This window comes from Myotis yumanensis, unplaced genomic scaffold (assembly GCF_028538775.1).
Source record: "Myotis yumanensis isolate MYYU_CA2020_CCGP unplaced genomic scaffold, mMyoYum1.0.hap1 SCAF_8, whole genome shotgun sequence".
NCBI classification, from domain to species: Eukaryota; Metazoa; Chordata; class Mammalia; order Chiroptera; family Vespertilionidae; genus Myotis; species Myotis yumanensis.
Window position 1 is genome coordinate 34,958,360 of NW_027223759.1, and position 15,888 is coordinate 34,974,247.

Genomic DNA, 15,888 nt, shown 5'->3' on the forward strand with positions numbered 1-15,888 from the left:
TTGAAACTGGGCAGAGCAAAGCCTAGGGAAAAAATGACTGCAGTGTTTCGTGAACTGCCTCCTGGAGCGAGTGACCTGAGGCTCCAAGGCTGTCCTGTCTGGTGATGCCCTCTTCTTTCGAGGGCCATCTGGGCAAGTAATTTGGCCCCCTGGGTGTCACCCTCCCCCCCAGGGGACTGAGGAAAAGCCCCTTCCCTTTGGGGACAGTCCCCAATACAATGAAACCAGTTCAGAGAAAAGAAAACCGCTCAGAGTACTTGTCATAGTTACGATTCCAAAGCCTGTCGATGTTAAAAAAAAAAAAAAGAGAGACCCATTTCCTAGGAACTTAGATCAAATTCTAAGTAAAGTACAAAAAGAATAAATAAATTCAGCAATGTTTCAGAAGCATGGGCACGTGCAAGGAGGTTTGATTATGGACGGCAGAGGAGTTTAGCATCCAGGCACCTGTGCCAGGGTTTTGACACACGCTGGCAACGTGTCCAAAGCGTTAAAATTATTCATAATCTTCTCCTGAATTATGCAATTTAGTTCATCCACCATCAAAACAGAAAATAAACATAAGCATCTCGGCAGATGCTGAAAATACCTGGCCACGTCCCTCCATCAGAGCCCACCTGCAACCCCTGTGGGCAGCCCCACTTACCTTTCAGAATCACACTTAACTAAATTCCCCCCAATGTTCTAATCCAGGTTCAAATGGCAGCCAGACTACAAACTAATTGTAGAGCGTCATGGGGAACGCGGAGTGGGGCCTCGGAGCTGGCTCAGGCAGGGGACCCCGTGGTCCCCGCTGTCCCTCAGGCGCCCTCCGGGGGTCCTGGCCTGCAGGGACACGGCGCCCCCTGTCTGGGATGCTGGCAGTGCAGGTGGCAGCTTGGTCTGTTTCCCAGGTGAAGTCTCAGTCCCGGGTGGTGTGGAGTTTGTTCCTTCAGGAGGTAACACAGACGAACCGTGTCTCCGGGGCAATAGCCACTGCACAGGTTTAACGTGCCCGCGGCCCGGGGCCCCTGAGGCGGAGGCAGGTTTAGTGGCGAGAAAGGGCACTGGGCCGCCCGTGTGGGTCTGTGCTCTCAGCTGGAAACCCCGCTACTCTCTCCTTACAGCACCGACCACTGTTAGGAGCCGACTTTCCTTTTCAATGTTTCATTTAAATGCTCACGTTGGAGGCTGCGGTAAGAATCCGCCTACTACGCTCGCCAATGGAAGGCACATTGTCCCATAGAAGAGCTGAGACACCCAGGGAATGAGAAGTGAAGCCGTGATCAGAGCAGAATTCTCATCGTGTAACAGCGAGTGGCAGAGGCGGGAGGGTCGCCGTCCTGTGTGGGCACATTCCTTCCAGCTCCCTCCCGCCGAGCCTGTGTGCTCCCATCAGGCTGGGCCTGCCCTTGTCGTCCCGGCACCCCAGCACCTTGGAGAGTGTGCGGTTCATGTCCTTGGGTTGAGACCAGCCGTCAGGGCTCTATGGGACTGGGATGGGGGGACACTGAGCATCAGAATGGGTTGCCGGTTGACCAGGTGACCGTCTCTGCAGATGCCCAGGCCTGTCCAGGTTTGTTCCTGTCCTCCGAGCCTCATTATTCACAGTGCCCCTTCTGTCTGAGCACTGCCCCTGTCTGCGCCCTGTGCAAGCGGCAGTGGAGTTCTGCGTCTGTGAGGTGTATGTAAGGGAATGCTTGCTGGGGAGCCTCACAGATCTCAGGTCGGCGCTCCGGGCACACAGGGAGGGGGAGGGGGAACCACCCACCATCCACATAAACACGCACACACAGTCTTGCTTCGGGGGCACAGGGCAAGTCGGGATGTAAGCCCAGGCCCCAGCTCCGAGTCTCAGTTCACACACCAAGCCTCAATGCTTCCTTTTCCCTTACAGCAGCCGCCCAGGTCCCCCAAGGCACAGGCACTGTCTTGACAACTCAGCAGCTCAGTGCCCCCGAGACTGGGAGCTGGGCCTTGCTCCGGCCTGCGCCCCCATGGCCTCCTCCCCGGGCGGTAAACAGGATGGCGGCTGGATTGCACATCAGCTGTCCACGTCCGTGCTGTGCCTGAGCAGAAACGCAGACGCCGTGTCCTCCCCGTGCCAGTGTGCCCGCCTCGCATGTGTGAATTTCATCTGGGCTAACGCTGACTCATGTTATTACCATTTCAGAGCTGCTCGGTCCAGCCTCCGATTGGTCTTCCGAGACGGAAGCCACCGACACTTCAGCTCAGCTTCCTCCTTGCTCAGGCCTCTGGCCACGGAGTTAATGATCTGTGAAAACACTTAAGTTCATGAGGAAAACTCCTTGAAAGGAGCAAATTAGTTTGTCACTCACACATCCATCTTGTCCCAGGGTGAGGGAGCTGGCTGAGAGCGTGTGCGAGCCCTGTGCGGGATAACTCAATTTCAGGGCTCCGCTGAGACCGAAGCTTCATTCTGCAAAGCAGAGGATGCTTTCCGAGGAGCCCCTCAGACACCTGTGGCCGTCCCGGCTGCTCAGAGCCAGGGCGGCAGCGGCAGCGGCAGCTCAGGGACAGGTAGACTTGGTCCAGGTGTGCGTCCAGATGGGCAGAGCTCTGCTGAGAGCCAGGCTCCCAGGTGCCAAATGCCTGCGCCCTGCTAGGTATGAAGGCAGCCCCTGACATCTCTGCCTCACGTTGGACCAGCCCGGCCAGTGCAACCCAAGGAGCAGAGCCCAAGAGAGCAGATTGCCTCTCAGAGCTGCCCCGAGTGCACACGGTCGTCCCATCCTGAGACCTTGAGCCCCGAGGGTGTTCAGACAAGGCTGGACCACCTCTGGTCAGCATGGCCCCAGAGGGGCCCGACAGGAGGACTTCTGCCGGGACATGACCGTTTCCCCCGCCTCTGTTCGCCTGCTGGTTCTCCTGGAGACCAGAGCCAGGCTTGTGCGTCTCTGGACCTGCCTCCCATGCTCTGTCCGCCCTCCTGTGGTCCGGAGGGGCCTCGGAGGAGAGCACAGCGGCTGTGGGGGTCCTGGTCTGTTGCGAGGACAGGTCTGGAGACGGTTTCCTCCACAGTCACCCCTGTGAAGCTCGAGACGGGGAGCACCGTGGGGCCGGCACAGCCCCGCCTCGGTGGAGACAGGGCCTTCGCCACGTTACTCATTTTAAAATTCTTTGCTGATTTGAAATCCACTCGAGCTCGTTTCTGCAGCTGCTACTCTCTGAGGAGCTGGGCTGGCTCTTGACATTAAACAGGAAAAATAAGGAGAGAAACACAGAGAGCGAGGGAGAGGGACAGGACGCAGCAGCTGAGGGAGCAGAGGTGCCAGCCCACCCTTTGCCCCTCACCAGCCTTTACTTCTGAAGGAGGAGGAGGAGGGGGATTTTGAAGACGGAGCAGGGACAGCTTCCAGCATTTGAGCGGAAGAGTTTTCTGGAAGCCTGGCCAGGGAGGAGCTGAGCGCACAGAGGGTGGGATGAGCTGAGTCCCAGCTCCAGGCGACAGAGAGGCCAGGGTGATGTGGAGACTCGGCCTCTTGGGAAGGGAGGCGGCTTTCAGGAATGAAAAGCTACTCGGTTCTGGGCGCTGGTTTCCCAGCTCAGACTGCGCCTTTCCCTGCTTTGGATTTTCAAGACTTCAGGAACTGATGGCCCATAGGGCCGCTCGGCGAGGCCAGGAGCAGAGAGATGTCTGGTTTCAGTTCATCGCAGGGAGGGAGGCATTAACCGGAGTGGCCCTCCCTGGGGTAAGACACAAATGTGAGGGAACCTTATTCTAAAGACCAGCAGGACAGCTCCCCCGTTTCCTGCCTGCCAGGACCTCCTAGGGGTCCCCTGCTGCTCGTGAAGGGACTTTAACCCCTGCACCCCTGTAACTATTCAAGGCCACGGCTTTACTTGGTGTTAATTATGTCTTGAACTCAACAACTAAAATGCCTGGAACTCAAGCTACACTATATGAGGAGGAAGTAGTTTTCTTCTGCATCCATTGTTTCACTACAGCATTTTCATTCCCGGTTCTCCAGTCCCTGCTACAAGGTCCAGGGGAGAATTCAAAGTTCGTCTCAGAAGATGCCACAGGGTGGCTGGTGCTTTAAAGATAAGTACCGGTAGGTGGTAATCCGTCATCAACCCTGGGTTCCCTGGCTCTAACTGGGAATGCGAGCCTGCGGACTGCCCTCTGAGCCCGGATGTGGTGTGGGGTTGCTCCCGCCCGCCTTCTTGGTGTGAAACACCTTCAGTCCACAGGTGCCTGGGTGACGCCGGTGAGAGGGAAGGCGGGAGGGGTGTGGCATTGGAGGGTCATGCATGGTCAGCAAGAGGCCTGCTCTTGGCCCACATTCCCAGCAGCAAGAGAAGATTCCTTGGGAGGGAGGTCCCAGGTGATCCTCCCACGGCCGAGTCCTGAGGGACTGTATGGAGGGGAAATGAGCAAGAAGAATGAAGCAGACGAAAGGTGACCCTTTTTAGACAAGAATGTGTGTGTGTGTGTGTGTGTGTGATATGTGTATGTATATTCATATGTGTAATATATGATGTTTGATATATGCACACACATATGTGTACACTATGTATATAAAATATAAATACCAAACATCTATAAACACCCAAGGCACCGAGGCCACTGCCCACCTGTCCTGCTGTGCCCACCCTGTGTTCCCTGAGTCCACAGGACGCTCCATGCACACCCAGGAATGACAGAAATTTGTGGTGGAGCAGTTGCATTTCAAAGAAAACTTTGTTTGTATTTATACCATAAAATCAGGCTCCATGAGTTCTTTAAACTGCTGCGTATAAGTCACCCAAAACCCAGCGAAGTCAGTCCCTGTGGCACAGAGCAGGTCTGGTCCTGCTCCCACCGGTGGCCACACTGCTGACCTTGTGTTCACTGCTGATTCCTTCACGCTAATGAGCACCCGCCTTGTGCAGGTCTTCTCTCGCCTGCGGGCAGGCAGGACCAGCCCATCTCATAGATGGGGAAAGTATAGCCCAGGGAGACAGGACCAGCTGTGGCTCAGACACTGACCACAGGTCTGCAGGATGTCCCAGCATCAGGCCTGGGCCACACCCCCTGCAGCAGAGCCAAGAGCGGGCACATGTCAGCGCCTCCTGGCATGACACCTGACACTCGGGAACGTTTGTTTGTTTTCAGAGGCTTTGCTCCCACAGTCCTCAGCAGGGAGGAGCTAAGAGCCAGTGAGTCACAGCCTGTGGCACTGACGGACGTGCGCTCTCTCAAGGCCACACAGCCTGGGAGACGGTCCCCCTCGGGCTCTTGTGGAACGGGGAGCATGCGCATCATTCCTCGCCCGGCCACTTTCTGTAAGAACTCTCCGTTTAGGAAAACACTGAGTGATTCAGGTGTTGTTGTTTGTTTACTATTCAAAACATTTTGAAAACAAAATAAATTCCATAAGATTCTTTTAAACAAACTGTAATTTGTAAATGTGGGGTTTTAACCCAGGAATATTGAATCTTTTTAAATTGAGCAAAAATGAACACAATTCTGTGTCTCCTTACTGGGTCCTGGGGCTGAGAGTGCCGTCTGGGGCGAGGGTATCACTCTAAGCTCTCGAGTGGAGATCAGAGCTGCGAGACTCCAGGGAGCATCTGCAGCCGGGGACCCGCCCTCCCCAGGTGAAGCCACTCAGCCCACCGGTCAGGACACCAGGCCAGCGGAGTCCTCTCAGACGCCACAGCGCACGCTCGCACAGGCAGGTGACACGCAGCACCGAGGGAGGGAGGTGACGCTGCCGGTCACTGGTGCTGCGAGCCCACCCCCCTCACAGATCCTTCTGGATTCAGTGCAGACAAAGCATGCCGCTCAGTTTGCTTGCATTTGTGTCTCATGGAATTAGAAGCTCTGATCTCAAAAGCAAAATGCTGGGAAGCACAGGTTTCTTTTGGGAAGCGTCTGATGGGCGCTCCTTTGGGGAGACAATATCTAACCCATTTTCCAGAGGCAACACCAGCCCCCTCTGCTTTAGGGTGAGCATGTTTCACCCCGACTGTCTGAGGGTAGGGACTCCTGGGAGGCCCCCACGGCTGACAGGGTCTCCCTGTTAACACCACAGGGACACTTCCTGCTACATGGTCCTGCCTGGTGAACAGCGGGACACCTCTACGGCATTCTTCTCAGTAACAACTTGGGTCTCACTAGCGTAACCGTGCAGGTCCGGAGGTTGGCTTTGACTTCTGTGTCTGCTGTCCCTGAGCCCTGGGGGCTCCCAGGTGTTTGAGGTCAGCTGGGGGATGAGTCGGAGGGTGAGAGGAGCAGTCTATCAGATACCCTTCCCTTGACTGATCTATGACTACCTGGCCCCGCCCGCAAGAAGGAGGCCCAGAGACAAGAAAAGGTGGACGTTCAAAGGTTGGGGCTCGGCTTGGCTGGCTGATGGCTCCTCGCTCTGGGAGTGCTGGGGCCTGGAGGAGAGGTGGCTGCACGCTTTCCAGAGGAATGGCCTGACCAATAAGCCTCACTGTCCTCCGAGTCTGTGCTGCCTCTCGCTCTCCACATTGGCCCCTAGACAGCCCTGCGTGCTTGTTCTGTGGAGCTCACCATGGTGTCCTCCTGTCTGAATCAGCAGGAGAATCAGACAAAAGTGTCTTTAGTGCAAGGGTGGGAGGTGGGGCTGCTGAAATTTAACAGCAAGGTTTGTCCATGGGCTATGGGTCCATTCCTCTTCCGTTGGCCCGCCAAGTTGGTCCATTCTTCTTCAGCTCTTGTGTGTTGTCATGCACGTCCTGACTTGTGTCCTCGGTGGAGGGTGTCGCCTGGCGCCCTTGGAGCCCATCCTGCAGACTTGCACCGCTGCCCTCGGGACCCAGAGCCTTGGGAGGGACCAAATGAGCACTTGCCGGGTCACCACCAGGATAGCTGGTCCCTCCTGGCCTGGACACTGACTACCGCAGCCACACCGCCTGTCCAGCTGGACTCGTTCTTTCATCCTGTCATGCTCTTTGGGCCAGTTTTACCTGAACCGGGCAAAGCCTGAGTGCGTGAGAGTTGGTTGCTACATATGACATGTTTCCCAACGGAGATCAGTCTTAGTCACATGGGGCTGAAGTTTGAGAGCATGAATGGGCTAAAAGTAACAATCCAGAGCTTGGGAAGGAGGGGCCTTGTCCTCTCCTTGCCAAAGGGGTGGGCTGGCCAAGGCCCCAGCCACCCAAGAGCTGGGATATCGCAGTGCCTAGAAGCAGACCCTCCACACCAGGGCCCATGGCGCTGCTGGCTTTTCTAAAGCAACCACATCTCAAGCGTCTGCTGCAACCCGGATTCCCAGAGATCTCTGGGGCTGGGAAGTGCATCGGGCAGGATTCTTTCCAAAGCTCAGTCAGGTTTTTGCATTCTTCTGAACATGCACGGATATACGTACGCAAACATTTCAAAAGTAGCATGTTTTATCTGGGTCATTCGAGAAAAAGAGTGCCTGATAAGATAGGTTTAGGTGTCCTTGTTTCTGTAAAGCTTTTTGAGTTTTACAAAGTGTTCACCTTCCTGAGGCTGATTTTGGGAACTAAACCTGGAAGCAGTGATGGAGTGCTCGTCCTCCCTTTTTCATCGTTCATAGGAAATAGTCTCAGAGATGTCCTCCCACACATTGCAGACTCTGTGCCCCCCAGGAGAGACGGGTGGCCTGCTTCAGAGCGGGGCCCTGGGGCTAATTCCCATCCCGTTGCCCCCTGCTGTGTCACCGAGAAGCCTGCCCCTCCCCAAGCTCGGGGTGTCCTTGTTGAACACGTGGGAGGTGAGGGTGCCTCCTGCGGGAGGTTTCTGAGAGCCTTCAGTGAATTCCATATAAAGCGCACGGGCCTGGCACGCAGGGTGGGAGGTGTGGGCCACCGTCAGTCCCCGTTCCCGGCACCCTCGCTGTCTCTCTACACGAGCTAAAGACTGTTCCCAGGGGCCCCGGCCTTCTTGAGGTGGCCTGGCCACTCCTCATTGCCAAGTCCAGGTCCTGGCAGTCTCCTCTGAGGGCGGTCCTCCCTCCAGCAGGGGGCACTGCCAGCCAGGGCCACATGTGCCCCTCACAGGCTGTGGGCAGCCTCCCCAGCATCCTCTCCCTCTGGTGCCCCTGAAGGTCTCTACCCCCAGTTCTGTCGGGAGGGAGGGGGGAGAAGGTGCATCAGTCTCCCTCACAAGCTGCCTCTGAAGCCCCCTCCCCTCTTCTGGGGCCTGCGCTGTGCATCCTGCTGCGGGAACCTGACCTCAGGGCATACTGAAAACACCCACAACCCGCCCCACCAGCAAGGCTCTTGTTATTTCCATAAAGCACCTCTCCCTGTCCCTTCTGTTCCTGGAGTCACGACCCCTTCGTTGCCCCAGCCGGACCCCTCGGCCACCCCAGCTGGTTCTCCAGCATTCTGTTGTCTTCCTCAGCCCCTTTCTCCTGGGCCACAGCCGGGGCCGCTCTGGGTCCTTGCCCTCCTGGCCGCCCTGGGTGCACCCACAGCTACCTCTGCAGAGCAGATCCGAGCCGGCCAGAGCCACTCGCACTTTTCACGGCCTCGGTTGTCTTGTGGGGTCCTGCCAGTTTCTGGCCCTCCCAGGAGACACTGCTCCCCATTGCCCCCCAATCCTAACCTTCCTCCAACCCACCTTACGTATGTCCTGTGCCCTCACCTCTGCCCACAGGCCCTTCACCCCACAGCCCTGGGCCAGACGTCCTGGAAGAGCCCGCTCCCACCCCGAGCCTGCAGAGAGCTCTCCCAGCCCCTGGCAACATAACTGGTGCCTCCTCTGTGCTTGCATCATGCACCTTGTTAAACCTTTATGCTAACATTACGCTTTGCCATAATCACTCAGATTGATGGTACATATTTTATAGTGAAATAGTTGTAGCTATTGTGAAATTTATTGCAGCATCATTAGAACACATCCCATCCTTGTTCGGACACTTTGTTGTCTGTCCCACGTGACTGCGACTGGGGTGAGGACAGCGCCTGACTCGCTGACCTTGGATCTCTTGAGCCAACCCTGGGAGCAGGGTGTCTTCGCGTTTGTTTGCTGTGGGAGGTCAGAGCCGTGGCATGGTGCTGTGTGGCAGGTGCTGTGGGAGGTCAGGCCCCTGGCATGGTGCTGTGTGGCAGGTGCTGTGGGAGGTCAGGCCCCTGGCATGGTGCTGTGTGGCAGGTGCTGTGGGAGGTCAGGCCCCTGGCATGGTGCTGTGTGGCAGGTGCTGTGGGAGGTCAGAGCTGTGGTGTGGTGCTGTGTGGCAGGTGCTGTGGGAGGTCAGGGCTGTGGCGTGGTGCTGTGTGGCAGGTGCTGTGGGAGGTCAGGGCCGTGGTGTGGCGCTGTGTGGCAGGTGCTGTGGGAGGTCAGGCCCCTGGCGTGGTGCTGTGTGGCAGGTGCTGTGGGAGGTCAGGGCCGTGGCGTGGTGCTGTGTGGCAGGTGCTGTGGGAGGTCAGGCCCCTGGCGTGGTGCTGTGTGGCAGGTGCTGTGGGAGGTCAGGGCCGTGGTGTGGCGCTGTGTGGCAGGTGCTGTGGGAGGTCAGGGCCGTGGTGTGGCGCTGTGTGGCAGGTGCTGTGGGAGGTCAGGCCCCTGGCGTGGTGCTGTGTGGCAGGTGCTGTGGGAGGTCAGGGCTGTGGCATGGTGCTGTGTGGCAGGTGCTGTGGGTGTGAAGGCCGTCGTTGGAGAGGAGGCATTCACACCCCCCCGGGCCAGCTGACCTGCGTTCTGGGGTGACTCCATCCCAACTTGGTGACCAGGGGTAAGTCACCACCAACCCCATCTCTGAAAAGTCGTCATCTGATGGGCGGTCTTCAAAGGCACTTCCTGCCCCACCGACTGAAGTCAGCCCTGCAGGCTGACTGCTTACCCTACCCTCTCCACCAGTGCGTTGTATGTGGGAGCTGAATTTAGCGACCCCTGGAGAAGGAGCTCGCTGGTGGAAGGAGTCCGGGTTTGGAGGCCGCGTCCAGGAAGAGGCGGCTCCCCTGCTATCTGCTTACTCAGGACTGCAAGCCTCACTATCTCGAAACCCATCTGCAGCGTCTGTGACTCACGGAGAAGGCCTCGCTCGGAGGAAGGCAGGACGGGTCAGCACCAAGGATCGCCAGCGCCAGTGCCAGTGGGAACGCAGGGCTTCCTGCCCAGCTCCCCCCGGATCCAGCAGCTCGCCCGCCCGGAACGCCTCGGGTGGGGTCTGCAGGGCGGGTCTCCGAGGCAGGGACACTGCACGCACCAAGGAGAGGAGACCGCTGGTCCCCCAGCAGCAAGCTGCCTTTCCCGGCTGTTCTCAGGCTGACTCCTTGGCAGACAGTCCGTTCCAGGCACAGTCAGCCTGACTCACCGAAGCCGAAGCCCAGCCCAAGGAGAGAGAGAGAGAGAGAAAGAGAGAGAGAGAGCCCCGCTTCCAAGTGGGCGTGGAGCTCTCCCTCCCGCAGGGCAAGGCCAAAATTCTGCTGCGAGCCACCAGGGAGCCATAGAAGAGCGGCCTTGGCATCGTAAACACGGCCATTGCACACAGGACTCCTCTTTCTCACGCACGGACGGCGGGAGCTGGGGTCACGGCCTGAGTCCTGGGGCAAGGGGACAGGGACAGCCTGTCCTTGCCTGCTCTCACCCTGCCCGCCAACCAGGCCCCGCGTGCAGGGCCCACACAGTGGCGTCGGTAAGCACGGGCCAGTTGTGGAAGCAGAGGGTGCAGAGAGCTCAGGAGCTTGGTAGCACCGGCACACACGGGCACAGTTCCCCGGACACACCGGTGCCGGCCTCAGAGCAGCCCTCCTGAGATTCACTAAATGCACCACAGCCACCGGACCTGGAGACCCCATCACCCCGAAGCTGTGCAGCTCGGCACGGCAGCCTCTAGGGCATTTCCTGCAGGGTCAGCGGGCGCCCATCACCCGTGAGTGTTCTGGGGGCTTTGCGGGTGGGATGAGGGCATCCCGCCCACTCGACCTTTCCCGGGAAAGCTGGGCCCTCCGGAGGGCACTGGGTGGGCCTGAGGAGGGATGGGCAAAGGGCAAACTTTTCTCTCCCGGGGAGATGTAAGTCAAGAAGCAATTGACCAGGAATCAAACCCAAGACCTTTTGGTCTGAGGGCCAATGCCCTAACCACTGAGAAAACTGGCCAGGGCCCACCTGCTGCTCTTGACAGTCCAACTAAGTCCAAGGTGCTGTGGCCCTTTCCTTTCTGGTTGCAGGGCCTCACCTGCACTTTCTTTGAAACGTTGTCACTGCCTGCCTGGGTTCTAGCTGTTTACCTGCATGTCCTTCTCCCCTGCTAGTCCTCGGGCGTGTGTCTGAGCTTTTTAAACAACGAGTGGTGTTCCTGGCACACAAGGCACATGACCGGTGCTCAGTCCGTGTGGAAAGATGGGTGGATGGAAGGAAGGGGGAGCGCGGTCGAGGGAGGGAGGACTGGGTATGGGAACCTGGGTGACTGGTTTGCAGGTAGATGGGTGAATGGGTGGGTCGATGGAAAGCCTCATAGCAAACCCTTTCCCCGTAAGCCCAGCCTGGCCTCACTTTCTGGAGAATGTCATTGATGTTTCACTCCCTGTGTCAGGTCCTGGGGAGGCAGAGTTGAGTAAGACCCAGCCGTCTGGTGTGGGGGAGGGGAGAGGCTCCAGCTCCGTCCACCGCCCCCTCCTGGGCTGTCAGGCAGAGGCGGACGCACACACGCAAGGGTTTCAGGTGGCGCTCATGCACGGGAGGCGGCCTGGGCCCAGATGGTTTACATTTGTTGCTGAGAGCGCTGTCCATGTCAGCAGACATGGCCGGGGTCAGGGTGACATCGAGGGGCCGGGCCCCGAGGCTGTTCGTCAGGAAGACTAATGAGCCCGCCGCTGTCTCTGCCGGGCCCTGCGCCCCCACGGGCACGTGGAGTCAGCCTTGAAACCCACCACCGCGTGGGGATGGCCCCGCCATCGCTGGCTTTTCGTGGATGAGCCTGCATTTCCCCCTGGAGGGCGGGGGCAGCTCCCATATCAGAAACCTGGTGGCGCCCCGCCCACCGAGGAAGGGCCCCACTTAGGCCTCTGCAGCCCCCCATTAGTTATCTAATTACAACCACATTCTCCAGGAGAGCAGCCCGACGCCCTGCCCAGGGCCACTTAGAAAGGCTTCGCACTTGGAGTGCTCTGAACTGGAAGAAAGGAAGCGTGTGTGTGTGTGTGTGCGCTCACGAGGTCTAGAGAAGGTGTATCTGAATCTCTTCAGCCCTTTGTCTTCATTCAGCAGAGGTTCTAGACTTCCCTGAGGAGCGGGGTGTCAGCGTGGAGCTCGGGGTTCCACGGGAGGAAGCACACCCACCTGCCGCCCTCAGCTGAGCAGCGTCCGGGTCAACCCAACACTCACACTGACACACTCACACTGACAGACACACACACTCACATAGATACACACTCACACAGATACACACTGACACACTGACACACACACTGACACAAACTGACACACTCACACTGACACACTCACACTGACATACTCACACTCACATAGATACACACTCACACAGATACACACTGACACAAACTGACACACTCACACTGACACACTCACACTGACAGACACACACACTCACATAGATACACACTCACACAGATACACACTGACACACTGACACACAAACTGACACACTCACACTGACACACTCACACTGATACACTGACACACACTAACACATACACTGACACTGACACACACTAACACACATACACTGACACATTCAAACTGACACAGACACACACACTCACACAGACACTCACACAGATACACACTGACACACACTGACACACACTACACACTCACTGACACAGACACACACACTCACACAGACACACAGATACACACTGACACACACTAACACTCTCACTGACACAGACACACACACTCACATAGATACACACTCACACATATACACACTGACACTCATTCTGACACACATACTGACACACGCATACTGATACATTCACACTGACAGACACACTCACACAGACACACATTGACACACACTGACACATACACTCACACTGAGACACTCACACTGACACATTCAAACTGACACAGATACACACACTCACACAGACACACTCTGACACACACTGACACATTCACACTGACACACACTCACACAGACACACACACTCACACACACACTGACACACTCACACTGACAGACACATACACTCACATGGACACACACACACTCACAAACGCACTGCTGTGAGTAACATGGGTAACATCACCCATCACTGTATCTTTACACATCTCATCCCAGGACCTGGGGTGCCTCTCCTTGACTTCTTGCCCCCGCCACTGCTCCCCCCAGGAACCTCCTCATGATGACCTGTCTCCCGCCTCCTCCTTGGCGAATCCATTCCCGACCTCCATCTCTGTCCTCCAGCCCCCACCTTAGCCGCTCTGTGGTCCTGTGGGTACTTACATCCACAGCCAGCTCCCCCCACACACCTCTGGGTGAGGCACATACACCTCACATAGGGTCACCCCAGAGCCAGCATGGCCAGTGCAGGGAGGGCCTCAAGGGATCTTCATGAACGGCCGCCTCCTTTGGGGCCTAATGTCCCAGTCATGGAAGTGAGTGCCGTGTGCACCGGCCTGAGGGTGGGAACTTCACCCCCAAGAGCTCACAGGCCAGGCTGTAGGACCCCTCCTAAAGCTCAGGCCCCTGGGAACGATGATGCCACACATCAGGGTTGGACACAGGCTTGCTGGACTGGGCGGTCAGCCTGCAGCCCCCAACAGCAGGCAAGAGGCCAGGAGCCGGTCATCTCATTTCGCTGGGTCCTCACCTCCCCCCTCACCACACTCTTCACTTGCTGGCCCACCTCACAGCTCACGTCGCTGGGGAGCCTGCAGGGGAGAGCCCTTCAGTGGGTGCCGGAGCTGAGGGTGGAGGTGGGGCCAGTGGTTGGCCTGGGCCCTGGGTGCAGGTCAGCAGCTTGCAGATGCCTGGTGGCCCTGACGTGGTCACCTGTTCAGCTTCTGCTGGGAAGGACGGGAGGAGGCACCTTTCCCGTGCTGTCCGGGCCCCTCGACGGGCGGCCTGGAGCTGAGGGAGGTGGTGGTATCTCACTCTCCCTCCTGCTTGTCTTCCAGACTGTCCGTGGGCTGAGGTGCATGAGGAATGGGGTGCGTCCAAGCCTGGAATCCTGAAACCTGAACAACCTCAAGGAAGCGGCCCACTCTCCTCTCCAGCAAGACCCCAGACAAGGGGACGGCGACAGCGACAGCGTCGGACGCAGACCCGGCCCGGCACCCCCTGCCCCAGAGACGGCCCCACAGAGCAAGGGCACTCACGGTCCTTCTTGCTGGTGACATGCTCATTGTCACCCTTGCCACTGTTTGGATTTTTCTTCTTGTTTTTTTGGGGGGGAGGGGGTATTTTTCTGGAAACTCTAGATTCAGGAACACATTTATGAGGATTTGGATTTTGGATTTGTATTTCCCTCCAAGTACCTTTGTGTAATGTATATTTTTTTAATAAAACAGAAATGCATCCCTGTACCCTTCTATCGAAACTGGACCAAGGCTCTCAGAGAGAGGCCCTGCGCCCGCCCCGCCCTGCATGCTGTTCCCAGCAACCTGGAGCTCCGCCCCCTGCTCCTTCTCTCTCCACCACTCGCTCAGTAACCAGTTTTTTATATTTTCCGTTTCAGTGTATATGTTGCTTATTTGTTTTATTTATTGAGATATTTTTAACAAGCTCAGTGACTGCAACGTGGCTGTGTATTCTCCCCCGTCCCCCCGCCCCTCCCCGCCCTGAACAATAAAGACGCGAGCAGCCCTGGTCTTCCGTCTGTTCTCTGCTCGCCTCCACCTCGGCAGCTCGGGAAACGCCCCGAGGCAGTTCCCACAAAAATGACTGTTGTTTCACTTTAAAAGGGGCAAGAAATGATGTGCGACATTTTATGCCACACATACCAGAGCGTTTCCTAGGAGCGTCCATCTCTGTGTGGCTGAGAGTGTTCACAGACCAGGCCTGGGCGAACAGGTGAGGTTGGCCTCAGCCCCTCCCAGGTGCCCCCCTTCTCAGCCCCACCCCCAGCCTCAGAGCTAGAGATGATGCTCCCAGGCCATTCCCTATTCCTCAGACCACACTCACCGCCCGTGTCCCATCCCTGCTGCCCAGGGTCGGCACTAGCCAATGCCAGCTCCTCGAAGCCTCCCCTACCACCCGGCCCAGGCGGGGCTCTTGGGTCCCAAACAGGACAGTCAAGCTGCTCCTTCCCACTTCTCCCCATGGGTCACTGTCTGTTCCAAGTACGTCCAGCCCAGCACCTGCATGCGCAGCTGTGTGAGGTTAAGGGGGGTGCACCTGTGTATGCAGCTATGTCCAGGGTGGAGCCCTGGCCCAGAAACCCAGCAGATCCACCGTCTGCCAAGGGCCACGATGGAGCCAGCGTCTGGGGTCTGGGGAAGGGGCAGACACATTTCCATGAGGGCTTGGAGTCCTTCGTTCCACCTGCTGGCCTCCTGACCATGTCTGTGGGCACCAGTGGGGCTGTGGTGGCCCCAGGTTGAAGGCTTCCAGCTGGGGAACTGCATGCCACCAGGTCACACCGTGAGCCAGAGCGGGGTGGAACTCCAGAAGCGACAGCTCCCATCATCTGGCTGCTCCCAGGAGGGGCCTGGATGCAGCCCAGCTTCCCTGTGGCTGGCGCCACCTTGATGGTTCCTCTGCACCTGTCTGGGGCCCCCTCCCTGCAGCATGAGCCCAGCCCCCACTGCACACAGCAAGTGAGTGGGCATGGGGACACATGCAATGCACACTTATACACGCACACACATGCAGCTGTGGTCTGGCAGTGAGGGGTTTCGCCCTGCCCTGTGCTGTCCATCTTGCAGGGTCCTACAGAGGCCTGCGCACCTACACTGGCTTCGCCTGCAGTGATTCAAAGAAAAACAACACCAAACCATGTCACATAAAACTTTCAATGGAGTGGCCAAAAGCACTTGTTTCTTGATTTCCA

At 57.5% G+C, this 15,888-nt stretch overlaps 1 protein-coding gene across 2 annotated transcripts in view; it reads left to right on the forward strand.

Annotated features, from left to right (window-relative positions):
* TWIST2 (twist family bHLH transcription factor 2) overlaps positions 1–14,706 on the forward strand; it is a 35,389-nt gene extending 20,683 nt beyond the window's left edge. The window contains exons 1-2 of one of the 2 annotated variants that reach the window (XR_011472466.1): positions 10,718–10,799; positions 14,015–14,706. The gene's annotated coding sequence lies outside the window, so the exon portion shown is untranslated. Of the gene's footprint in view, positions 1–10,717; positions 10,800–14,014 lie in introns of those variants that run through there. The other variant, XM_070423378.1, reaches the window with a different exon arrangement.
* Positions 14,707–15,888: the final 1,182 nt, after the last annotated feature.